Source organism: Somniosus microcephalus, chromosome 11, assembly GCF_052327205.1.
Source record: "Somniosus microcephalus isolate GS21.2 chromosome 11, FLI_Smic_1.0, whole genome shotgun sequence".
Classification (NCBI taxonomy): domain Eukaryota; kingdom Metazoa; phylum Chordata; class Chondrichthyes; order Squaliformes; family Somniosidae; genus Somniosus; species Somniosus microcephalus.
Window position 1 is genome coordinate 67,595,055 of NC_140997.1, and position 27,424 is coordinate 67,622,478.

Here is a 27,424-nt window from a genome sequence, read left to right on the forward strand (position 1 = left end):
GCAGGCGAGATTGAGGGAGGAGGGAACATCATGGAATGGGCAGAGAGATCGGAGGAGCAGGGGTGAAGATCTCTGGGGGGCCCATGAAGGTCGGTGGTGGGGGGGGCGGTTGCTGCCAGAGGAGATCACGGACCGTAGAAAACATCAGGAGGGCATTGCATTGTGGGGGGCAGCTGCCCGATCGCTGGGGAAGTTAACAGGTTAGCTCAAGGGGACCAAGGAAAAGCACTCCTGCTCCTCGTGGCCCACAGGCAGTGCTGGAAAAGCATTTGCCTCTTCCATGCAGCAGTCCTCACCTCTCTTTAGCTGCCAGGCTTCTCGAGGCCCGGGAAACCCAGTTGGCCAGTGTTAATGCTGGAACAGAGAAAGAAATCTGAGGCATGCAGTCTCATTAAAATAGCAACCCACCTCCGGGAGCAGGTTGGTCGCACAACCTCCCGTCCCGCCTCCGTTAAAACCAGAAGTGGGCGGGTTGGGTTCAGGTTTGAGATTTTTTACATTTTTCCATCCATTTTTGGGGGTTAAAATTTCCCGCAGTTTAGGTCAAAGACCTTTCATCAGAACTCATCCTGTTATCTCTGTAACCTTCAGCACTGCTACCCAATTGCTCCCCCCTCCCCCACCCATCAACTTTCCCTTCCTCTGTTTCTGGCCCCTTGCGCATCACCTCCTTACTTCACCCTCCATTCGCAGCCTCACATTCTGGAGTTCCCTCCCTAAACCCCTATACCTCTGTTCTTTTAAGACCCTTCTCAAAATTACCAAGCTTTTGGTCACTGCTCATAACATTTCGTTCTTTGGCTTGGCATCTATTTTTGCCCTTGCACCTCTGTGATGCACCTCGGGATATTGTTTTACATTAAAGGCACTATATAACTGTAAAATGTTGTTTTCTTAAAAATACAACAAAACAGCATTTACATAGATGAGGGACTAGGTTGATTTGAAACAATACGCCTGACCCTGTCACATATACCTGCCAGCCACTGTTGACCTGAAACAAAACAAAAGCTAACAGTACATAATTAAAAAGAAATTAACAACAATTCCAGATCCTGAATTGAATGGCGAGGACATATGGACAAAGTAGCATATTGTTCACAACTGCACAACACAGGACCTGATATTTGCAAGTAGTACTTTCACTAGTTCACAACAAAGACAGTTAAAGCGAAAGTTGTAAACACAGTAGGTCAATCAGCATCAGTGAGAGTACAGACAGTCAACGCTTCAGATCCTACCTGTCATCAGAACTGAATAATAAGAGACGGACAAACTTAATGGCCTGGAATTTGGGGTCAGCGGCGAAGCAGAGGCCTTCGCCGCTGGCCTCGAAGTAAGCTTCGCACAACGATCTCGCAATCTCTGTGTCGAGAAGTTCGGGTTTTCCGACGCGTAGTTAAAATAAACAGAGTTTGGGGGGATCCCCTCATGCGAGCTGCTTTGTGACATCAACAAGCTGTCTAAGCAGCCAATCAAAACGCAGAATTCTCAGACAGCGAACAAGGAAGTGAGTAAGCTGTTACAAGTCTAACTTTGTAAAAATGTTAGAGATAGCAAAACAAAGATTGGGGCTCTCACATGGGCAAACCTGAAATAAAGATGAACAAAATTGGAATTTGTTTTTTAAAGTTTCTTAATTTTAATTTATATTAAAATGGATAAATTTGACATTGCACAAAATTAAAAATTAGTTTTTCAGGGCCATAACCTTTGTTTAGCAGTCAATACACTGTTAAAATCCTAGTTACACCTAATCCAAAAGGGTCTAACTTTTAGTGGGGAATTTAACAGCGGTATTACTGCGGAGAGCTTTCACTGATTGCTGGCTTTGTGGGGGAGACACAGTGCAGCCTGTGTCGGAGCAGTGAATGACAGACCGCAACTTCAGGATTTCCACATGCGCATGCGCCAAATCCCAAAGGTGGAATGACGGCGAACGTTGCCAGTTCGCCGTCATCCGGATCGCAAATTCCGGGCCATAAATAGAGCTAGAAAAGGGTTTGGGTGGGCAGTGTATGGTAAAAACGCAAACCAATAAATATAAAGAAAAAGTATCAGTGGAATCCTCTCAAGCAGGCAATAGATAAATGCATTGAAGAAATAAAATACATTAAAAAGCAAAGAGTGTGTGAATAGCTAAAGGAGTGAGAGGCTGAAGGAAAATATGCAGAAATGAGAGAGATGGAAATTGGTTTGAAATTAAAATAGGTTTGAAACTGAAATAGAAGATGTTGACAAAGCACAGCTGGCCTACCATCTCCCAACAGAGAAAGGCATCTAACTTGCTTTTAAATTGAGAGAAAATGGTCACCTGTTTAATCCATGTTTGGGAAAAATACTGCTGGTGACTTTTTTTATATACTTTAAAAATAAAATTGCATCAATTTCATAATTTGTGACATCTCTCCATTGGTATCTCCTCTCTATCTCCCTCCATATCGGTCTGAGGGAGTCTGTCCCGGCCCTAATACTTCCTTCTGTCCTTGTGTAATTGATATTTACAAATATTTATCACTCTTTGAATAAAGATTTCCCTATAGGTTAGAACTTTCCAATGTCCTGTGCCACTGGCGTGGCTGTGCACACAGGTGCACTGTTTGCCATTTTCTGCTGATTACTGTCAATACACAGTAAATGGCCACAAAGCACCATAATACTTCATGTGTGAAGCCCCACTGTTAGCGCTGGGCCTTGGAAAGTCTGCCTGATATATTTATTCCAAATTTACTTTTCACTCATTTCAGTTTTTGCCTTCTGGTCCTAGTTTCTTGGTATATTTGGAAGTAGGAATCTGGGTCTGCTTTATCTATACTTTTTTTTAACTAAATTAAAGAAGCCCCCCTCCCCTACCCCATAGCTGTCTTCTTTATAGAATTTGAAGCTTACCTTCTCTAAAGTTTCCTCATAGCTCATCTGCTTTACACTAGTTGCTATTTTCTTTATACTTTCAAACGCAAGTACTCTAGTGCCTACATTTTCCGATCAACGTTAACGCATTTAAAATAAATGCAATGTTGGACTTAGTGTAACACTGTTTGAACAATCTAGGCTTAAGTATGGTCTGGCATTGAGAATCTTTAGCATAACTTCTGTGGACTTGTATTGGATTATTCTGACTCCAATTACTTCACATTATCTGGATATTGAAATAAAAGAAGCCTGTCTACTATTATTCCTAGATCCATTTCAATGTCATGAAAATATGTTTGGCAAACGTATTTTTGTTTGGTGAAAGAGAGCTGCCTGCAGAGGCATGTGTCAGTTTTGTCACAATGACATCACATGCAACGTTCCCTTTAAGCTGCGCGGCTGCGTAGCACTCCAGGGATTCCATGCAGTTGGCTTGCCGGCTTTTCAATGTAAAAAACGTGCGTATGCGGTATTTTGAATGGCCCACACAGCCCCTTAAAGGGCCCACGTGGCGCCAAAGTAAATTAGAGGGAACATTGAATTACATGGAAGCAAAATAATGTTGCATTTTAATACAATTTAGTGGATCTCATTGTATGTCTTAATGAAGAGAGATTTGTCAAACACTTTTCATGCTGAGTTCTTACCTGGAATGGTTAGTTGCACCATTCCAGAGATATAGTTAAGTCAAGGCATGATATTCATTTTAGTGGCATCTATTCAACTGTAAAATGATAGTGGGAGTCACTTGTATCCAAGGACTTCTTTGACCTGTGAAAAGATATGGAACCATGTTAATTTGCTTTAACGTGATTACTTGGAGTGTAACCTTAGTAGGATCCTGCTAAAGACAAACAAAGCTTCAGAAATTCAATACCATTTAGCTTTTGTGTACATGCAAGATGAACAATGTTTGAATATATTTATTTAATGCAAGTATTTTCAATGGTTTTGTAAGTATGTGAAAATAAATATTAAAACATTATTGAGAACCTGGTTGATCTCCTGTAGCACAAAGTACAGGACCTGGAGCATGGTTCTATTGCTTACTGCAATCGTGCAGCAACCTAAATGTGAAAGCAGTCTCTCCATTGCAGTCGTATAGCAAATTTACTGAAACCCAGGCCCGAGGAGGCAAGATTGGAGGCGTGTGAGTTGTTAAAATCACAAAAAATGGCAGGTGGGCCTGATCACGCCTCCATCCCGCCTCCGAGCAATTTTCCCACATGCGAGTTTTCTGACCCCGTTTCCATCCTGCCTCCAAAGGCCCTTAAGGCCCTTTACAACCACTTAATTGCCTCTATAATCCCATTTTGAGAGGCCTTTCTGATTTTAACACATTTCCCCATCCTACACGCCTCCTCTGGAACACGCCAGGTAATCCTGGCAACCTCACAAGTGGATTGCTTACTAACAGCTGCAGCTCCACCATTACAAAGGAGTTTTCACCAATGATCATTTGCAGGTGGCAGAACTTTGTTGTCTCAGGTCTGGGTGAACTTTTAGCAGGCATACTCAGTGTTGTGGAAGTTTGGAGCCTGAGACCCATCTCCACTGTGACCTCCTGGGAAACTCCTCTCCCCACCTTGACTAAGCGCTTCTTCAACTGAGGCATATTCCAGAAGCATGGCGAACATTTAATTCCTTTCCTCCTGGACATCAGATTCGGATGCAGACCAGCCGCGGTAGCAGCAGAACCATGAGCAACAGCAGCACCAACAGCAAGAGCATCAACAGGACCGCCAAGCTGCTACTCACCCACCTGAAGATGCACAGGCCAGAAGGTGCCAGCGCGCGACAACATTGCTGCCCAGAATGCAAGGGACGCACTCATCCTGGCCAGATTTGCTTAGCTTGCACAATCAAACACTTTTGCCTCACACCTTCTTATCAGACCATCGACAATGGCCAAGAACCTGCGGATTCCTATCACTCTGACCACCATACTGACAATTGCAAGTCATCCTAAGCCCTCAATGTGGAAGTCCCATTAGCGACATGACACATGCCACAACTGCAACAGGTTGCCATCAGAATTTTTAATGGCAATAAGCATCTGATGGCTTTTCAACATTAAACATTACATTACACCCAAGTGACTACCCTTGTGACTACTTGTGCATTATCTTCCTCTTACGCGTGCTCCTACATGGTGCTTCCCCTGTGGCTTCAGCAGATGTGGAGGCCCCTTGCTCACTTTCTTGCTGCTCCTGTCTCGACACCTTTGGCGGGCGTCCTCTGGGGTTGCGAACCTGTGAGGGCTCGGCAACAGTCTGCTGCTCCTGCGGCTGTGCAGGGGTTGAGACGCCGATTTCAGTTGGGTGGGACTCTGGTGGGGCTCTGACCGAGGGCTTTGCAGTGGCATGGTCATGTGAGCACTTGGAGAGGAGCCCTCACTTCCTTGCTGTCTGCCACCAACATCCCTTTCATGGGTCAGCCCCACTTCAGAGCTAGCAAGTGGCTTGACAGCACCTTGCTGCACTTCAGGAGGGCCATGAGGACCTGTTTCTGTACTGGAAGCCCTACTCCCGAGGACTTGCATGAAGGTCTGGTTTGTATGCTCAATAGCTGACCATCGAACAATGACCATATTTTCACGACCCTGGCGACTAAGCTCCTCCATGGCCGTAGCCATCCTCTCCTCTATGGTAGCCATCCTTTCCACGGAGGTAGCCATCCTTTCCATGGTGATGCGTTCATGCGCCAACGCCTCCGCAAAGGCTCTGCTCATGTTATCTATGGAGTCCTCCATTCGCTTCACACTCACAGCGACCCTGGAGACAAAACCTGCCAGAGACTCCTGCACCTGTTCCTGGAGTTCCAGCACCGCTCTCCTTCTGGATGGACCCGGAGGCACAGGTTCGACATGCAGCGGAGCCGAGCTGGGAGCGTCCTGCGCCCTCCGACTAGGACTCTCCATTGCTGTCCCTGTCGCCACAATCTGCTGATGCTCACTTGTGAGCTGTGATACACCAGGTGACAACTCTACTCTATGTCCTGAAGGTCCCACCGAGGCATGAGTGTCTGTGCTGGTGCAGGGTGCGCTTCATTCTGCTGACGCAGCGCCCTCAGAGGTTGCAGCTTCCGCTGAGGAGTCTGGAAGCTCAGGCTCTTCCTCCTGGACAGTCTGGACAGGGGCTCTCGATGGTCCTGTGGGGGAGTAAAGGAAAGAGTTAGAGATGTGAGGTAAAGGTTGCATGCACATTGAATAGTGCAGATGATCATAAGTCAATCTGTTAGAGCAGCAGATTCATTATCAGTCACTCATGCAATGTCAATGAGAGAGATGCCAAACTATTCTGTCACCAGCTTGCTGTGATGCGCCCGCCTGTCCGTCCCCCACTTGGGAATCCTCCTCGATCCCGGCAATTTCCAGGGCCGCCTCCTCCGAGGTGGTGAGCTGGGCTACTGAGGGTGGCCCTCCTCCTGTCCTCGCTCTTTCCCTCTTATTATGGGCTCTCTTTTCCTGCAATGAGGGACACAAGTGGAGTTTGAGTGAGAATGAAGGAGTGAGTGTGGAGATTCCATAGCATAGATGCTTAGGAGGAGACAAAGGGCCCTTCCTATGTGTTGTAAGTTGTTGTCATTGCATCACAGTGATAGGGAGTGCGAGGGCTGCATGGTTGAATAGTTAAGTGAATGTGACCATAGAGAGAGAGGGAATGGGTAAGGGTGCAGGGATGTAAGTGTCAAGTGGGATGTGGAGGAAGAGGTTGGCAAAGCAGAGTGCTGGTGAGGAGAGGCGATGGGGATCAGATTGAGGGTGAAGGGAAAGTCATACTCACTTTTCCAGTGCGCACAAGGTCATGAAACCTCTTCCTGCACTGCAGCCAGGTTCTGCGGAACATAGAGATGGCATTGACCTCCCTCGCCACTTGCAGCCACACAGCTTTAGTTTGCTGTGGTGGCTTTTTTCTCCCTGAGGAAGGGAAGAGCACCTCCTTATTTGCTCTTGCTCCCTCCACCAGAGCTTGGAGGGAGGGCTCATCAAAGCGGGGTGCACACTTTTGCTTGCTGGTGGACATGGTCAGTAAATGAAGTCCTTTAAACAATGTCCAAAGCATTTGCAGTCTCCAGAAGAAGGAAGGCTACTTGCAGGCCTTAAATACAACAGCACTGATGACGTCATCAGAGGCGACTTTCAGGATGGAAAGACTAATTGGGCCAGGGGTTCCCACACGCTGGAAATCAATTGCCCAATTAGGGCAAAATTGCTCTTTTTCCCACTTCACATCGGAGTCGGGTTCAGGACTCTAAAAACACCTGACACGTCCCAGCCCACCCACACTGGCAAAAGCGAGCCCAATATATCACATGACTAGAATGATGTAAAAATATTACACGTTACTGAGAGTTTTTAACCAAAACTTGTTAAGATACAGGTACCTGTTCTTCTCTTCCCAAAGTCATGTTTGAGTCTGCCTCCACCACCCTTTCAGGCAGTGTATTCCAGATCCTAACCACTCGCTGTGTAAAAAAGTTTTTCCTCATGTCGCCTTTGTTTCTTTTGCCAATCACCTTGAATCTGTGTCCTCTGGTTCTCGGCCCTTCCGCCAATGGGAACAGTTTCTCTCTATCTACTCTGTCTGGACCCCTCATGATTTTGAACACCTCTATCAAATCTCCTCTCAACCTTTTCTGCTCCATGATTGTATCAGTGCCGTTTCCTGCTCTCGCCCTGAACTAGATAATTTAATTCACTTTGCTTCCAATTTCCACCCTTCCCTCACCTTCACATGGTCCATCTCTGACTCTTCCCTTCCCTTCCTCGACTTCTCTGTCTCCATTTCTGGGGATAGGCTATCGACCAACATCCACTATAAGCCCACTGACTCCCACAACTACCTGGACTACTCTTCCTCCCAACCCGCTTCCTGTAAGGACTCTATTCCATGCTCCCAGTTTCTCCATCTCCGCCGCATCTGTTCTGATGATGCCACCTTTCATACTAGCACGTCTTCCTTTTTCTTCAACCAAGGATTCCCCTCTACTGTGGTTGACATGGTCCCATGTCCGTTCCATTTCCTGCACATCTGCTCTCACCCCTTCCCCTCCCTCCCAGAACCATGATAGGGTTCCCCTTGTCCTCAACTTTCACCCCACCAGCCTCCACATTCAACGGGTGTTCCTGCGCCATTTCCGTCACCTCCAGCGTGATCCCACCATCAAACACATCTTCCCCCCCCCTTTCAGCATTCCGAAGGGACTGCTCCCTCCACAACACCCTGGTCCACTCCTCTATCACCCCCAACACCCCTTTCCCTTCGCCCGGCACCTTCCCATGCAAGCGCAGGAGATGCAACATCTGCCCTTTTACCTCCTCCCTTCCCACCGTCCAGGGCCCCAAACACCCCTTCCAGGTGAAACAGCGATTTACTTGTACTTCTTACAATTTAGTATACTGTATTCACTGCTCACGATGTGGTCTCCTCTACATTGGTGAGACCAAATGCAGATTGGGTGACTGTTTTGCGGAACACCTCCGTTCAGTCCGTAAGCATGACCCCGAGCTTCCGGTCGCCTGTCACTTCAATTATCCCCTCCACTCCCACTCTGATCTCTCCATCCTCGGCCTCTTACACTGTTCCAACAGCACCTCACCTTTCGATTAGGCACTTTACAGCCTTCTGGACTCAACATCGAGTTCAACAATTTCAGACTATAAATTGGACCCTGTAGTTCTTTATTTTTTTCTCTCTTGTTTCCTCACATGGTAGCTGTTAATGTTGCTGCCATCATCATTCACACTTCACCCAGAACCATCTTTTGTTTCTTAACTTGTCCCATTACCTCTCCTTTTGCCTTGCACTAACATCCCTTTTTGTCAGTCAATCTCTCCTGCCTTCCATCCTCGCATAGACCTTCCCTTTGTTCTTCCCTCCCCTCCTCCCTGCCCCTGCTTAAAAATCTCTCCTCCCTAACCTTTTCCAGTTCTGACGAAGGGTTCGACCCGAAACATTGTCTCTGTTTCTCTCTCCTCGATGCTGCCTGACCTGCTGAGTGTTTCCAGCATTTTTTGTTGTTATTTCTTACGCTTGAAAGCTTGGTTTGTGCGTGATCCTTCTCCTTCTCAAACTTAATGTCAAACTCAATCATGTTATGGTTACTGTTTGCAAGATGCTCCATTACTGTCAGATTATTAATTAATCCTGGCTCGTTACTCATTTAGTAGGCCTGTTCCCTTGTCGGTTCTAAGATATATTGTTTTAGATAACTGTCCTGATACACTCTAGCAGTTCATTGCCTTTCTGACGTGAACTGTTTTACTTCTCCCTGTCTATTAAAATCTCCCATTATAACGGCTTTGCCTTTGCTACATGATGCGCTGATCTCCGTATTTATGCATCCTGCTAATACAGCACTGCTGTCTGGAGATCTGTAGATAACTCCTACCTTATATCTTGAGTTTTGCATCCTTTGCTGTTACTTAATTCTACCCAGAGTGTTTCCAGTGCCTGCTCACCCTTACTGATGTCCTTTCTTTCACCTGCTGTAACGTTGTCCTTTAGCAATATTGCTACTCCTCCTCCTTTCCCTATTTCACTGTCTTTTCTAAAGAGGGGAGCTCCTCTCCCCTTAGTGCCACTCCTGCATCGTACCCATCCTGCTCCTACCCACGTCCGATTGCTGATGGACTGGAATGAAGCCCCTCTCTCTCATGCTACTAATGGATTCTGGCTGGTGTGTATTGTAGGTGGGAATTCTCACGAGAATAGGAGTTCCCACCTACAGTGTATAGCCACTGCCATTAGCAACAGGAGTGGCGTTGAGGAGAGGGGCCCTGGTCCAGTCCATTAGCAGCCCAATACAGGTAGACGTTGGGGGCGATGGATGGCAATGAAGCAGAGGTGGAGAAGAAGGGGTAAAGCATTGCCAATGAAGGGAACAATGGTTGGGAATGAAAGGCAGAGGGGAGGTGGAACTGGATAGTAATTGTAATATATGAGGGTAGAATAAATGAAGGACAGAGACACAAGTTGCTAGTCAATGTGCTTGCTTAACTAGGCCAGAGCAATCTGAGCATGCTCATACTAAACCATGTCATAAACCCTGTGATATTACATTACACTGCTTTCCCCTTAAAAAAATGTACATATTCCCCTCTCAAATACAACAAAACCATGGTCCCACCTTACCTAGCATTACATGTACCACATAACAAAAACTCCTGGCTTTTTTTCTTTTATATCAACTACAAATGCTACAAATCCAGTTTATCAACCGGTTTGCGGAGCTTTCCTGATCTCCTTACTAAAGATTTTGGTGTTGAACCAGTTTTCGGGCTGTTTTGTTCTGGTTCCAAACTCAAAGATGATCCTGTTTCTATCTCAGATTTGTTTGAACCTGGTACTTCGGTTTCTGAAGTCTGAACGGACTCAAACTTATGTATGTGTTCATGATCAAGTGGTTCAAGATCACGTCTTGGTTCATCTCTAGCAGAGATCATTTGATCTACATGAACACTTCAGATGTTGTCACATATAGTAATCTGGGATGTTATGATTAAGGTTATCCACCAGGTGGTGCTGTAGCCAATGCTGCTGCTAAGGTCAGAGGTTTGCTTCCTGTTAAGGTCAGAGGTTTGCTTCCTGTCAAGGTCAGCAAAGGTGCAATGCCTGGATACAAGCCTGCCTGGTTGTTTTGCAGTCGTTTAATAAAGTACTCTTATTAATCCTAATACCTCGCCTCTTCGAGTCCTTGTCTCACTACATGGATTTATCACATTTGGCGACGAGGCAACTAAAGGACCCTGCATAAAGAAGAAAAGTCTGCCGGGATGTTTAAACAACAAAATCATGAGCTAAAGTTAGCTACGAGCTGGAAGAGAGCATGGCTGCCATGGTAGGAACGGTTTCCGCTTTTGACATTCAAGCACAAACCTGGGAAGAATGCTGTGAAGTGTTGGGTTATTTTTTCAAAGCAAATGAAATAAATGATGCCGGAAAAAGGAAAGCCATTCTGCTTAGTTCAGTGGGAAGTCAAACCTACAGTTTGATGAAGAATCTGCTCAGTCCTGAAAAGCCTGGAGACAAATCATTTGTTGAATTAGTGGCCTTGCTAAAAGAACATTTCAACCCTAAGCCTAGTGAGATTGTACAGCAGTTCAAGTTTAATTCAAGGAACAGGAAAGAGGAAGAGAGTGTAATGGACTATGTAGCGGTGTTGCGTAAATTAGCACAAGATTGCAATTATGGGAACAACCTGAAGGAAATGCTGAGAGATAGGCTAGTTTGCGGAATAATGGACGACCGAATGCAACACAGATTATTATCTGAGACTGGGCTTACTTATGAAAAAGCATTGGAACTTGCTCAAGCCATAGAGACAGTGAACCGAGATGTAAAAGAAATACAGGGTTCAGACAGGGCTAATGCTACGCAAGTTGCAGGTCAGGTTGTTGTGCACAAGTTGAACATGCATCAGAAACCACAACGTGAGCATGTGAAGGCATGTTATAGACGCAAGGGTGATCACCTGGCGAGTGAATGCCGGTTTCTGGAAGAAAAGTGCTACAAGTGTGGGAAACAAGGACACATAAAACGAGCTTGCAGGGCGAAATCACCTGTGCAGGAATCCAAACCAAAAGGGGAAGGACAGCAAGACCAAGGGAGAGAAGTGAAAAAACATGGAGCACACCACATCAGCGGGGAAGCTGAGGAAGAAGAGAATATGCTCATAATGTATAGCATGTTAGAGAACATTCCAAAAGTGGCTCCTATCACATTGCAACTGACAGTAAATGACTCTAAGGTGAACTTTGAAGTGGATACAGGGTGCGGCGTGACCATAATGAACAAGGCAGTGTACTCAAAATTGTGGAACCGTGCAAAAGTTCCAGAGTTAAAGCCTTGCTCCCTGCATCTTAAAACATACAGGTGAATGAGTAGCGACATTAGGTACAGCTAATGTAACTGTGCAACACAGGGATACAGTGGAACAGCTACCTGTAGTTATAGTATCGGGTACCGGACCAAACCTGTTAGGTCGGGGCTGGATAAAAGAACTTAAATTAGACTGGGGAGCAGTACATCAAATAGATGCGGGCAAACAGTTGACTTTGCAAGAAGTGTTGAGTGAACATGAGAATGTGTTCAAGGAGGACCTTGTCACATTTAATGGCCCCCCAGCTAAGATTTATGTAGACAAGGAGGCACCGCCAAGGTTTTTTAAACAACGACCTGTGCCTTATGCCATGAAGTCAAAGGTAGAGGCTGAGCTTGACCGTCTATTGAGAGAGAACATACTGGAGCCAGTGAAATGTTCGGAATGGGCAGCTCCCATAGTACCTGTTTTAAAACCGAACAATTCGGTAAGACTCTGTGGAGACTATAAATTGACCGTCAATCGGGTGTCCAAACTAGAGCAGTATCTGATTCCCAAAACAGAGGGTCTCTTTGTAAACCTGGCTGGAGGAAAGAAATTCACAAAGTTGGATATGAGTCATGCCTACTTGCAGATTACACTGGATGACGAATCAAAGAAGTATGTCACCATAAATACACACAAGGGCTTGTTTACATATAACCGCTTACCGTCTCATCTAGTCCAGCTATCTTCCAGAGGACAATCGAAGGTGTACTGCAAGGGATTCCACATGTTTCCATCTATCTGGATGACATTCTGGTGATGGGAAGAACCGACCAGGAGCATCTGAGCACTCTGAGAGAGGTACTACAGAGATTGGAGAGGGCAGGGTTCCGGCTCAAGTGGAGTAAGTGCACTTTCCTGGGGAATGAGGCAGTGTTCCTGGGACACAGAGTGGATGCCACCGGGCTCCATCCACTCAAGAAGAAGGTACAAGCACTGCAGGACGCCCCTGCTCCTACAAATGTGGCTGAGTTAAAAGCTTACCTGGGACTGCTGAACTATTATAACAGGTTTTTACCAAACTTGTCAACTGTGTTAGCACCTCTTCACAAACTACTGCGCAAGGAGACACAGTGGCAGTGGAGAGAGGAGCAGGGGGTTTCATTTGAACAGTCCAAGAAACTGATGCTGTCGTCGGATGTGCTGGTTCACTACAATGCAGAGAAAGACATCATTCTCTCTTGTGACGCTTCACCTTACGGGGTGGGGGCAGTTCTTTCACACTGCATGGAAGATGGAACTGAAAGACCAATAGGGTTTATGTCCCGAACTCTAATACCAGTGGAAAAAAACTATTCCCAGTTAGACAAAGAGGGGTTAGCGGTAATGTTTGGGTTACAGAGGTTCCACAAGTACATATATGGCAGGAAGTTCACCATATGCACCGATCATAAACCTCTTCTCTCTCTTTTCAATGAAATGAAAGCAGATGGTGTCACCCCGGATCCAGAGGTGGGCAGTGACGTTGAGGGCATATGAATATGTCATCATCTACAAGGCGGGCAAGTACCATGGGAACGCAGATGCCTTGAACTGTCTTCCACTGCCAGGCACACCTATCCGTGCAGCTCCAGAGGACAGAGTTTTGATGTTGGAGGACACTGACATGGCACTTGTGACTGCAGAGCAAGTAAGAACATGGACAGGTAAAGATCCAGTACTGTCTAGAGTTCGAGAATATGTGGTGAGGGGATGGCCACAGCATCCGGAAGGGGCTGACTTCACACCCTACAGTGTCCGGAAAACAGAGCTGAGTGTGCAGGATGGTTGCATGTTGTGGGGAGCACGAGTGATTATTCCACAGCCAGCATGACAGTCTATCCTAGAGCAACTACATCAGTGTCATCCTGCGGTCTCGCGTGTGAAAGCCTTGGCTAGGAGTTACTTGTGGTGGCCAAAGCTAGATGAGGAGATAGAAAATCTAGTCAAGACATACAGCACTTGTCAGGAACACCGGAAGGCACCAGTAGCGGCTCCTCTCCACCCCTGGGAGTGGCCGGATAAACCATGGAGAAGATTGCACTTAGATTATGCGGGTCCATTCATGGGGAAGATGATGCACATTCCAAATGGATGGATGTTTATCCTGTAAATTCTGCTTCCGCCACTACTACTATAGACTGCCTGCGTCGGAGCTTCAGTAATCAAGGGCTACCGGAGATCGTGGTGAGTGACAATGCCACTTGTTTTGTGAGTACAGAGACAAAAGAGTTCTTGAGAAAAAATGGCATAGTGCAGGTGACCTCGGCTCCATACCATCCGTCCTCGAATGCACTTGCGGAGAGAGCCGTACAAACATTTAAGGAGATGATGAAAAAAAGTGCAGAAGGGAGTTTAGCAGCCAAAGTGTCACGGGTTCTGTTCAGCTACAGAATAACACCTCAATCCACCACAGGACTCTCTCCTGCTGAGATGTTATTAGGTCGTAGACTACGCTCCACTCTTGACCTTGTCCACCCAGACCTAAAAAGGAAAATGGAAAACAGACAAAACAAACAAAAAGAGAACCATGACAAAAGAACAAAGAGCCGAAGTTTTGGAGAAGGAGATACAGTCCTTACCAGGAATTTCAGATATGGACTAAAGTGGATTCCTGGCTTCATCGACTCAATGACAGGTCCAGTATCATACAAGGTCATGTTGGGAGATGGTAGGGTAGTACGCAGACATGTAGATCAGATACTTCCCAGACAAGGGGAAATTGAAATGAAGGTTCCAGATGCAATGACTGAAGACAGGGTTGCCCCCCAGTTATCCAAGTGCATCTGCGCTGCCACCACCAGGGACAGAGACAATTCCACAGGAACCTATTTGTCAAGAGGAAACCATCGTTACAGAGTCAGATACTCTGAGCACTGCTCAGGAGCAGCTGGTGGCTTCACCACAAACAAGCAGGGACTTTACTGTTAGACGTTCACAAAGGGCTCGCAAGCCACCAGAGAGATTGATACTGAACTGTTAGATTCGTCAAGTATGGAACATGATGAATGGAGACTCCTTATGTGACCCTCAGGAATGGTTGTTTGTTAAGAAATTCATACTGAAATCTTAAGGGGGGAGGGATATAGTAATCTGGGATGTTATGATTAAGGTTATCCACCAGGTGGTGCTGTAGCCAATGCTGCTGCTAAGGTCAGAGGTTTGCTTCCTGTTAAGGTCAGAGGTTTGCTTCCTGTCAAGGTCAGCAAAGGTGCAACGCCTGGATGCAAGCCTGCCTGGTTGTTTCGCAGTCGTTTAATAAAGTACTCTTATTAATCCTAATACCTCGCCTCTTCGTGTCCTTGTCTCACTACATGGATTTATCACATCACCAATTTCAATCAAATATCCCTTGGTTCCACCAACTTCTACTATGGTTCCTACATCCCACTGAGAACACGAACACACTCATTTTGTCTGAAACTGCGTTCCTTCTGGTTGCTGTCATAATAACATTTCTGACTCAACTGTTTCTGTTCAACTCTTGAGTCCAAATTTGGTTAACAAGACTTAATCATGTTCTCAATCTCCTCTTCATCAAGAGTTCTGCTGGGGTATATCCAGTTGTAATGTGCGGAGTAGTTCTGTACTTAAGCAAGAAATTTGCCAAACATTGCTTCATGCTGAGTCCCGAACGACCGTGCAACACTTGCTATTTGAGAGCTTCTTTTACTATTCTGACTGACCTTTCGGCTGCTTCGTTTGAAGCTGGATGATATGGTGGAATGAGAGCGTGTTTGATACCATTCCATTTCATGAACACTTGGAATAGGGCAGAATGGAACTGAGGGCCATTGTCAGAAACAAGCTCTTCAGGTAAGCCATGACATGCGAAGATAGACCTCAACTCATCTATGGTACGTTCAGTTGTAGTATTTGAACCCATGTGTTTCCCTTCAATCCACTTAGAGTGACTATCTACATTTGCTTTCTCACAGAAGTCTACATGTACTCTCTGAAAAGGTCTACTTGGCCATGACCAGTGTTGCAGTGGAGATTTGGGTGGTTTGTTTCTGCGATTTTGGTAAACGCTGCATTTGCTGACAAGTGATTCAAGATCACTGTACAATCCAGGCCAGTAAACAAAGCTTCTTGCAATTGATTTCATACTGACGATCCCTGGATGTTCAGTATGAAGTTTGGCCAGAATTCTATCTGTCAAAGAAGTAGGTACCACCACTCTGTTTCCCCGCTTAATACAAGCTTGCTCACAAGACAATTCAGTATGACGGTTATGGAGTGGTTTCAATTCTGTGTCCATACACTGATCAGTCCATCCATTCAAGGTGTTGGCATACATTCTTTTCAGTACTGATTCTTTTTGAGTCTCATTTGCAATCTCGGTTGCATTCACGGGAAAGTCTTTGTCAACTGCACCTACCGTGAAAATCTCACCTTCACTCCCAACACGAGTCTTCTTGTGGCAACCTGGACAAGGCATCTGTGATTGCATTTCACTTTGAAGTGTGATATTCAATCGTATAGCCATATTGTGACAACAACACTGCCCAACATTGCATTCTTGATGCGGTCATTGCAGGGATGGCAGATTTGGGCGCCAATATTGCTCGGAGCAATTTGTGATCGGTTATCAGGGTAAACTTTCTGCCAATCAGGAACTGTTGGAATTTCTTGATTTCAAACACTATGGCAAGTGCTTCCTTTTCAATTTGCACGTAGTTTCTTTCACTCTTTGTGAGTGGTACTTGATTAAACTTACTCTGATATGTGTCCTTACTCCTGATAGAGCAGTCCGCCACCGTGTCGATACACATATCAATATATTGCTCATTGATCAAAAGTTTTGTACGGAAGTCATTCTCACTAGTGGCATCGATACTGTAGATGTCCAGTTCTTCAACATAAGGTGTGTTCACTTCAATATTGTGAATTCCTCCCTTTTGTTGTCACTGCTTTGCATTACCGGGGCCAATATTCTTACGGGGAGGTTTGCTAGTGCTTTTGGGGAGGGTTTAAACTAGCTTGGCAGGGGGATGGGCACCAGCATATAGGAGCAGAAAAGATGAATAAGGTGCATAAAAGAGTGAGTGTGTTGGATAGTACTAGCGAAGATAATACTAGAGGCGGTAGTAGTACTATATTAGATAGGAGCAGACTAAGAAAGACTACGAAAAATTCAAAAATGGGTTTAGAATGCATGTACGTAAATGCACAAAGTGTAGTGAATAAGGTTGGTGAGCTACAAGCAAAATTAGCCGTGTGGCAATATGTTGTTGTAGCAATAACGGAAATGTAGCTTAAAAACGGTGAAGACTGGGCACTTAATATTCAAGGGTACAAAGTGTTCAGAAAAGATAGAGAAGGAGGTGGGGTGGCAGTGCTGATTAAGGAAGACATTGTAATGTTGGAAAGGGAGGATGTTCTTGAGAGGACAAGAACAGAATCCATTTGGTTAGAGTTGAGGAGCAAAAAGGGTATGATCACACTATTGGGGGTATTCTGTAGGCCTCCAAATAGTGAGAGGGAGGTAGAGGAGCAAATCTGCAGGGAAATCACAGAGATATGCAAGAGCTATAGAGTGGTGATACTGGGGGACTTTAATTACCCAAATATCGATTGGGTTAATGCTAGGGTAAAGGGAAAGGAGGGGGAGGAATTTCTGAAGTGTGTTCAGGAGAATTTCCTTGACCAGTATGTTCTTGGCCCAACTAGGAAGGAGGCATTACTGGATGCTGGGGAATGAGGTGGGCCAGGTCGACCAAGTGTCTGTGGGAGAACACTTGGGTACGAGTGATCATCGTATCATAAGATTTAGATTAGCAATGGAGAGGACCAAGTAACAATCTAGAGTGGAACTTCTAAACTGCAATAGGGCTAACTTCAATGGGATGCAAAAGGATCTAGCCAGGGTAAAATGGAACCAAAGACTGACAGGAAAAACTGTAACGGAACAATGGGTGATCTTTAAGGAGATGTTCCAAGTACAGGCTAGGTACATTCCAACAAGAGGGAAGGGTAAGGGAACCAAAGCAAGGGCTCCTTGGATGACAAGGGAGATAGAGAAGATGATGAAACAAAAAAACAGGGTGTATGATGCAAGTCAGGTGAAGTCTTCAAGGGAGAACCAGACCAAATACAATAAGTTGAGAGGGGAAGTGAAGATGAAAATAAGATTGGCAAAGAGAGAATATGAGAGTAGAATGGCGGTTAACATAAAAGGGAACCCAAAAGTCTTCTACCGGCATGTAAACAGTAAGCGGGTAGTAAGAGGCAGGGTGGGGCCTATTAGGAACAAAGAAGGTGATAGAAACATAGAAACATAGAAGATAGGAGCAGGAGTAGGATGATCATCCAAATTCAGTACCCTGTCCCTGCTTTCTCCCCATATCGCTTGATCTCTTTAGCCTTAAGAAATATATTTAACTCCTTCTTGAATATATTTAATGAATTGGCCTCAACTGCCTTCTGTGGTAGAGAATTCCACAGGTTCACCACTCTCTGGGTGAAGAAATTCCTCCTCATCTCTGTCCTGGACAGACAGGAAGGAAAGGGAGGTGGGGTTGCTATGTTAATCAAGGATGGAATCACTGCAATAGTCAGAAATGATATTGGGTCAAAGGATCAGGATAGTGAAATAGTTTGGGTGGAGATAAGGAATAAGAAGGGGAAAAAGTCACTGGTGGGCGTAGTCTATAGGCCTCCTAACAGTTGTAACTCTGTTGGTCGGAGTATAAATCAGGAAATAGTTGGGGCTTGTAATAAGGGAACAGCTATAATCATGGGGGATTTTAACTTTCATATTGACTGGACTAATCAAATTGGGCATGGCAGCCTTGAGGAAGAGTTCATAGAGTGTGTTAGGGACGAGTTCCTTGAGCAGTATGTAACTGAACCAACCAGGGGGCAGGCAATCTTAGATCTGGTCCTGTGTAATGAAACAGGATTAATGAAAAATGTCCTAGTAAAGGATCCCCTTGGAATGAGTGACCATAATATGGTTGAATTCCAAATTCAGTTTGAGGGTGAGCGAGTTGGATCTCAAACCAGCATACTGAGCTTAAATAAAGGAGACTATGAAAGTATGAGAGTAGAATTGACTAAAGTGGACTGGGAAAACAGATTAAAGTGTAAGACGGTACAAGAGCAGTGGTCTACATTCAAGGAGATATTTCACATCTTTCAAGATAAATATATTCTACTGAGGAAAAAGGGGAGTAAAAGAAAAGACAGCCATCCGTGGCTTAGTAAAGTAATAAAGGATAGTATCTGACTGAAAACAAGGGCATATAAAGTAGCCAAATCTAGTGGGAGGATAGAAGATTGGGAAGCATTTAAAAACCAGCAAACAATAACTAAAAGATTAATTAAGAAAGGGAAGATAGATTATGAAAGTAAACTAGCAAAAAATATAAAAACAGATAGCAAGAGTTTCTACAGCTATATAAAAAGAAAAAGGGTGGCTAAAGTGAACGTTGGTCCCTTAGAGGATGGGACCGGGAAACTAGTGGTGGGGAACATGGAGATGGCAAAGACGCTGAACAAATATTTTGTATCAGTCTTTACAGTAGAGGACACTAAAAATATCCCAACACTGGACAAACAGGGGGCAATGGGGGGGGGGGGGAGGAGCTAAAGACGATTAAAATCACTAAGGAGATAGTACTCAGTAAAATAATGGGACTTAAGGCGGATAAATCCCCCGGACCTGATGGCCTACATCCTAGGGTCTTGAGAGAAGTGGCGGTAGGGATTGTGGATGCATTGGTGATTATTTTCCAGAACTCCCTGGACTTAGGAAAGGTCCCGGCAGATTGGAAAACTGCTAATGTAACACCCTTATTTAAGAAGGGAAGTAGACAAAAAGCTGGAAACTATAGACCAGTTAGCCTAACATCTGTGGTTGGCAAAATGTTGGAGCCCATTATTAAGGAAACAGTAACAGAGCATTTGGATAAACATAATTTAATAGGACAGAGTCAGCATGGTTTTATGAAGGGGAAGTCATGTTTGACAAATTTGCTCGCATTCTTTGAGGATGTAACATACAGGGTGGATAAAGGGGAACCAGTGGATGTAGTGTATTTGGACTTCCAAAAGGCATTTGACAAGGTTCCACACAAAAGATTACTGATCAAGATAAGAAATCACGGGATTGGGGGTAATATACTGGCATGGGTGGAAGATTGCTATCTAACAGAAAACAAAGAGTTGGGATAAATGGTTCATTCTCGGGCTGGCAATCAGTAACTAGTGGTGTTCTGCAGGGGTCAGTGCTGGGAACCCAACTCTTTACAATCTATATTAACGATTTGGAGGAAGGGACCGAGTGCAACATATCCAAGTTTGCCGACGATACAAAGATGGGAGGGAAAGCAATGAGTGAGGAGGACATAAAAAACCTGCAAAAGGACATAGACAGGCTAAGTGAGTGGGCAGAGATTTGGCAGATGCAATATAATGTTGGAAAGTGTGAGGTTATGCACTTTGGCAGAAAAAATCAAAGAGCAAGTTATTATCTAAATGGAGAGAAACTGCAAAGTGCTACAGTACAAAGGGATCTGGGGGTCCTGGTGCATGAAACACAAAAAGTTAGTATGCAGGTGCAGCAGGTGATCAGGAAGGCCAATGGAATCTTGGCTTTTATTGCAAGGGGGATGGAGTATAAAAACAGGGAAGTCTTGCTGCAGTTATACAGGGTATTGGTGAGGCCACACCTGGAATACTGCGTGCAGTTTTGGTTTCCATATTTAAGAAAAGATATACTTGCTCTCGAGGCGGTTCAGAGAAGGTTCACTCGGTTGATTCCGGAGATGAGGGGGTTGACGTATGAGGAAAGGTTGAGTAGGTTGGGACTCTACTCTTTGGAGTTCAGAAGAATGAGAGGCGATCTTATCGAAACATATAAGATTGTGAGGGGGCTTGATCGGGTGGATGCGGGGAGGATGTTTCCACTGATGGGTGAGACTAGAACTAGGGGGCATAATCTAAGATTAAGGAGCTGCCCTTTCAAAACTGAGATGAGGAGAAACCTCTTCACTCAGAGGGTAGTAAATCTATGGAATTTGCTACCCCAGAGAGCTGTGGAAGCTGCAACATTAAATACATTTAAAATGGAGATAGACAGTTTCCTAGCAGATAAGGGAATTAGGGGTTACGGGGAGAGGGCAGGGAAGTGGACGTGAGTCTAGATTCGGATCAGCCATGATCCTATTGAATGGCGGAGCAGACCTGAGGGGCCATATGGCCTACTCCTGCTTCTACTTCTTATGTTCTTATGTTAAATGGCTTACCTCTTATATTTAGACTGTGACCCCTGGTTCTGGACTTTTCCGCCATCCTTCCTGCATCTAGTCTGTCTAGTCTGTTAGAATTTTATAAGTTTCAATGTGATCCATTCGGATTCTTCTAAACTCCAGCGAATACAAGCCCAATCGACCCAATCTCTCTTCATACGTCATTCCTGCCATCCCAGGTATCAGTCTGGTGAATCTTCGCTGCACTCCCTCCATGGCAAGAACATCCTTCCTCAGATAAGGCGACCAAAACTGCACACAATACTCAAGGTGTGGTCTCACCAAGGCCCTGTACAACTGCAGCAAGACATCCTTGCTCCTGTACTCGAATCCTCTCGCTATGAAGGCCAGCATACCATTTGCCTTCTTAACCACCTGCTGCACCTGCATGCTTACCTTCAGCGACTGGTGCACAAGGACACCCAGGTCTCATTGCACTTCCCCTTTTCCCAATCTATTGCCGTTCAGATAATAATCTGCCTTCCTGTTTTTGACACCAAAGTGGATAACCTCGCATTTATCCACATTATACTGCATCTGCCATGCATCTGCCCAATCATCCAACCTGTCCAAATCATACTGGAGTTTCTCTGCATCCTCCTCACAGCACACATGCCACTCAGCTTTGTGTCGTCTACAAACTGAACTCCACAAATAAACTCTAAAGCCTGCACATCTGCCAATGCACTTTATTATGGTTATGTTTATGTTAATGTATTACAAGCCAAATGAATGTTGAATGTTTAAATGTCTTAATCTAAATGTACACTCTCGGGAGCCGCAATCCTACATTTCGTTGTACTGCACTTGTGCACTAACAATGACAATAAAGTTGATTATGATTATGATTATGATTATGATATTACATCTAGTTCCTTCATCTAGATCATTAATATATATTTTGAATAACTGGGGTCCTAGCACCAATCCCTGCGGTACCCCACTAGTCACTGCCTGCCACTTGGAAAAAGACCCATTTATTCCAACTCTTTGCTTCCTGTCTGCCAACCAGTTCTCTATCCAAGTCAATACCTTACCCCCAATCCCATGTGCTTTAACTTTGCAAGCTAATCTCTTATGTGGGACCTTATCGAAAGTGATATATACTTAGAGGTGCAGGGCAAAGCTAGATTACTCAATGAGTACTTTGTATCGGTGTTTATTAATGAGGCGGATGCTGACAAAATATCGGTAGAAGTGGAAAAGGCAGAAACAATGGAAGGGGTGAAAATTGATAGACAGGATGTACTAGAAAGGCTAGGTATGCTTAGAGCAGATAAGTCGCTAGGTCCAGATGGTTTGCATCCCAGGTTGCTAAGGGAATTGCGGGAGGAGATAGTGGAAGGGCTTGCCATAATTTTCCAATCTTCCCTAGATGCAGGGGAGGTGCCTGAGGATTGGAAAGTGGCAAATGTGATGCCATTGTTCAAGAAAGGGTGTAAGGACAATCCTAGTAACTACAGGCCAGTCAGTTTAACATCAGTGGTGGGTAAAGTTTTAGAAACAATAATCAAGGGAAAAATTAATGGGCACTTGGAGAGGTTTAAGCTAATTAAGGAGAGCCAACACGGATTTGCAAAAGACAGATCGTGTCTGACTAATCTAATTGAAGTTTTTTGATGAAGTAACAGGGAGGATTGATGAAGGGAATGCAATGGATATTGTCTACATGGATTTTCAGAAGGCGTTTGACAAAGTACCACATAGAAGGCTGGTTAACAAAATGGAGGCTCATGGAATAGGTGTCTCATCTTTAGGTTTGGCGGTGGCTTTGTGACTGTAGACCTCAGCTGCACTAGTCACTTGAGTTGAACAGAGCTCCCTAGCATTCTTAGACACCATCCCCATAGATAGGGCAATTTTGCATGCTATGTCAAACGTTAGGTTTGAAGTGTTCAGTAACTTGGACTGTGCGCGCTCATCCACCAGTCCACACACAAACTTATCTTACAACGTACAATCCAAAAATGTGCCGAAGTTACAATGCAAAGACAGGTTTTCAAGAGCTACAATGTATTCACTGATGGTTTCACTTTGGTTTTGGTTTCTAGTACCAAATTTATAGCTCTCTGCTTCAGTCAATTTGGTCCTCGAGTTTCTCGACAATGTCTTCAAATGACACATCCTTCACTTTCCCTGGCCTGAGTTCTGGCCCGATCTCTGTTAGAAAATTTGCTTTTTTACATTCATGCATTACTTTATTTAGAGCTTGAACATTCTCATCTGTACCTTCGGTCTCAATAATGTTATTGGCCTTAAAAACATCTCCATCCGCTCAATGTAAGAACTGAATGGTTCGCGAGCTCGGTCATACATGCCGAGGCTTCCGATGAATCCCGTAGGCGCGGCCATAATTGTCCTGATCCCATTGAACAGTGACTCAGCACACTACCTGTGTACCTGTGAGAATCAACACTGCTTTTGCCAAGTATACATACATGCGAAGGCAAAGCACAGACAATTCTGCATCAGCATTAACAGTAAAACATCTCATAAAATTCAGTTTAGGTGTCACAAATTCACTTTAAACTTTTCCACTCGAAGGCTGAACACTGTGTACTTCCATGATCCCTAAAAATGGTTTTAGGATCCCATCCTCGTCGCTAAAATTTAATATATGTTAGAACAAATGAAGGTTAGAGACATGAGTTGTTCATCAATGTGCTTGCTTTACTTGGCCAGAACGAACTAAGCCATGTGACAAACCATGTGATAATACATTACAGTAATGAAAGGGGGAATGGATGGTAATGGAGAGGGGAATGCAAGAGGCAGTGGGTGACAATAATGGAGGAAATGAATAGCATAGAAGAGAGGAGAGGAAAGGAAGGAGCAATGAAGGGGTGGCAGAGATAGTTGAATGAATAGCAATGAAGGGAAGAAGAAAGGGAATGACCAAGAGAAGAGTGAAGGGTACAGAATCTGAGAGTGTTGCTTTGGCGGCGGGGGGGGGCGGGGGGGGGGGGTGGTTGAGCAGGCTAAAATTGCTCTCAGTGAGGAGGGTATCTGAGGGTCTCAAATACTGTCACCTGGCTAGCAGGGCAGGGTAGTTTAAGTGCTCTCGGCAGGGGAAGGAGTGAGGGCTTCAATTGCGGTCAACAGGGGTTGGTTTTAAATAGTAACTGGTTCTCCCAGTGACAAAGCCTAACATAATCATTTTCACTTTTTAGACAGAATATTGCGATTCACTCAGCATTTTTAATAAATATGTTTACCTATTTAAATTAATAGTTGTGATAATTTGCAGAGATAGTCCTCTGATCAAACACCTGAGCACACATTAATCTCACTCTTGGCTGTTTTCTTTTCTCATCAGATATGTCCCCTTCCCTCCTCTTCTGAAGGTACTTGCTCCTTGGCTTACTACGGGTTCCTTGAGATCTGAGCGTTCTCCAGAACTTCACCCATATGGCCATTATTCTTGTGTAAGCCATGAGTGTGAGCAGGTTATTTGGCCATGGGGAAGGGGATACCCAATGCTATCCTCACAAGATGTTCACGAATGCACACTTCCAGCAGAGATCACTGGGTAACAGTCAAGAGCAGTAATCTGAGGCCAATTGTAGCACCAAAACCACCAGAGTGGCTAAGATCAGTTAACTCAGCACAAACTAGTGATCAAACTTGAGACTTTTCCCGTCTGTATGGCTCAGATTCTCACTGTACAAACTTACTAAGTCATCAAAGAAGTCCTATACATTCATGTTTTTAAGGTGTTTAGTGTAGTGGCACAGTGTTTAAGTCGTGAGTTATTAAATATTAACTTACAATTTTAAATGATTAATTTAATGAAACCAGTACATTTCCACTAGCTCCTTATCTTGACATCACAATGCTGCATCTAAAATAAACACTCCTTAATAATTTATGTTTAGTGTAGATATAGATTGCCTGTTCCCATGAAGGTGCTGGTGTATGATTCGCTCTTGAACCCTTGAATTACTGCACATCTGTTTAGCAGATTTACTTTAACTATCTTTCTCACTTGGTTAGATTTTGCAAATTGTTAGCTGTGTGTATATATAATATATATATATATATATAATCATTTGTTTATTGAAGCACGATTCCTGATATGAAGTCTGAAGATGTTAAAATGTTGGAATTAAATAGTTTAGTTCATATGTATTATTTGGTGAGTGTGGGGAAAAAGGATTAAAGTGCTGAGCATGAGGTTTAAACTGTTATATTTTTAATTGTTGCTGAAATATTTTGGTTCAGTAAATTGAAGGATAGTTTTTTTGAATGTATAGTATGCATAGCTTACCAATGGATTCCACTGTCAAGTGGTGAAATGCAGGTTGAATCCTCTACTCCACGGAGCTCCTGCTGTTGGGGAGCACAGAGCAGAGGCTTGAGAGCCTGTCACCCTCCTGCCTCCTTGGCCATTCGAGGTAATTGGCACACCGAGAGCAGAACAAGCAAGAAAATCAAAAGGGTACGTTATTTTTAAAAAAAGGCATCATGCATAAAACATATTTTAGTGACTTGCTACAAGTGATGGTTGAAACATAGAGCATTTGTCATAAATTTCAGAACACATCCAAGCAACCTTATTACAAGATCATTATAAATCTTCTTCAACCATGACAGAAAAACTGTGGTAATTTTTGAGGAACTTGGCAAAGAGCATCAGTGCCTGAAGTATAATTTGAGCTGCTTGTTGCTAAGCAGTTAGTGAGCTGTCAAGACAGACCAGACTGAAGATATGAATACTGGTCTAATTGTTATCTGTGTATATATATATATAATCACTTGTTTATTGAAGCACGATTCCTGGTATGTATTTTTGATGTGAAAGAATCTGAATAGGTTCTTTAAGTATCTAAAGAAGGGTGTTCAGAATAACCACAGACGATAGTGTGTAAATATACCATTTGTGATATCACTTTACAATATTTAGATAGTGGTTGAAAGCTTGAGTTAGTATTTAATAGTAAAGCTATTAATGAATCCAGGAACTGTAGATATACTTGTGAAGCGTGCAGCTCAATACAGTCTTGTTAAATATTGATTGCTTTTGCCATAAAAGATGATACATAATACAATGTGTGCTTCAATGGGATAGTGAATGTTTAATTGTGATCATTATTCAGAAAATGTATTTTGGAGATAAAACTTGCTCAAGGTGATATATTTAAATGGCCCTTTAGTATTACACAACACATTATATCCTGTAGCTTACTCATAGTTGAAAATAAAAGATGAAGCGTACGAAATCAGTATTGAACACTGCATTTAACACAATACTGTATCTATTGTCAATGCTGATCTGTGCGTGCAGGTGAAGCACCATTAATGTTTTAGCGCTCATTTTATTTGAGTTGCTTTGTATTACTACTTTAATGTGATCTGATGCTTGCAAGATCATTTATGAATGTATAATGGTGGTAACAAAATAATAGAGCAACTGCTAGGCTTTTAGCAAACTGACTACTGGGAAGTCAGCAGGAAGGAGATAGGTGGATCAACGAGCTTCATCCTGTGAAATCCTTGCATCAACATCTAGACCAAAACAGTTAAAGATGTTAAAATAACATGAAGGAATAACAAGAATATTGTAAACAAGTTTAAGGAAACATGAGACACGAAACATTGGCGTAAAGAAAAAGATGGTGAAAGGTCATGTGGGATGAAGACAGAATATTAGAACTAGCCGCACCTCTAGCCAAGCTGTTCCAGTACAGCTACAACACTGGCATCTACCCAACAATGTGGAAAACTGCCCAGGTACATCCTGTTAACAAAAAGCAGGACTAATCCAATCCGGCCAATTACCGCCTGATCAGTCTACTCTCAATCATCAGCAAAGTGATGGAAGGTGACATCAACAGTGCTATCAAGCGGCACTGACTCACCAATAACCTGCTCACTGATGCCCAGTTTAGATTCCACCAGGCCCAACCATGTTCAGCTGCTTCATCAATGACCTTCCCTCCAACATAAGGTCAGAAATGGGGATGTTCACTGATGCCTGCACAGTGTTCAGTGCCATTCACAACTCCTCAGATAATGAAGCAGAACATGCCCACATGCAACAAGACCTGGACGACGTTCAGGCTTGGGCTGATAAGTGGCAGGTAACATTCGCGCCACACAAGTGCCAGGCAATGACTGTATCCAACAAGCGAGAGTCTAACCACCGCCAGTTGACATTCAGTGGCATTACCATCGCTGAATCCCCCACCATCAACATCCTGGGGGTCACCATTGACCAGAAACTTAACTGGACCAGCCACATAAATACTGTGGCAACAAGAGCAGGTCAGAGGCTAGGTATTCTGTGGCGAGTGTCTCACCTCCTGATTCCCCAAAGCCTTTCTACCATCTACAAGGCACAAGTAAGGAGTGTGATGGAATACTCTCCACTTGCCTGGATGAGTGCAGCTCCAACAACACTGAAGAACTTG

At 44.1% G+C, this 27,424-nt stretch overlaps 1 protein-coding gene across 1 annotated transcript in view; it reads left to right on the plus strand.

Moving 5' to 3' along the window:
- Window positions 1-27,424, plus strand: part of tmc5 (transmembrane channel like 5) — a 365,838-nt gene that overhangs the window by 21,719 nt on the left and 316,695 nt on the right. The window lies entirely within an intron of this gene.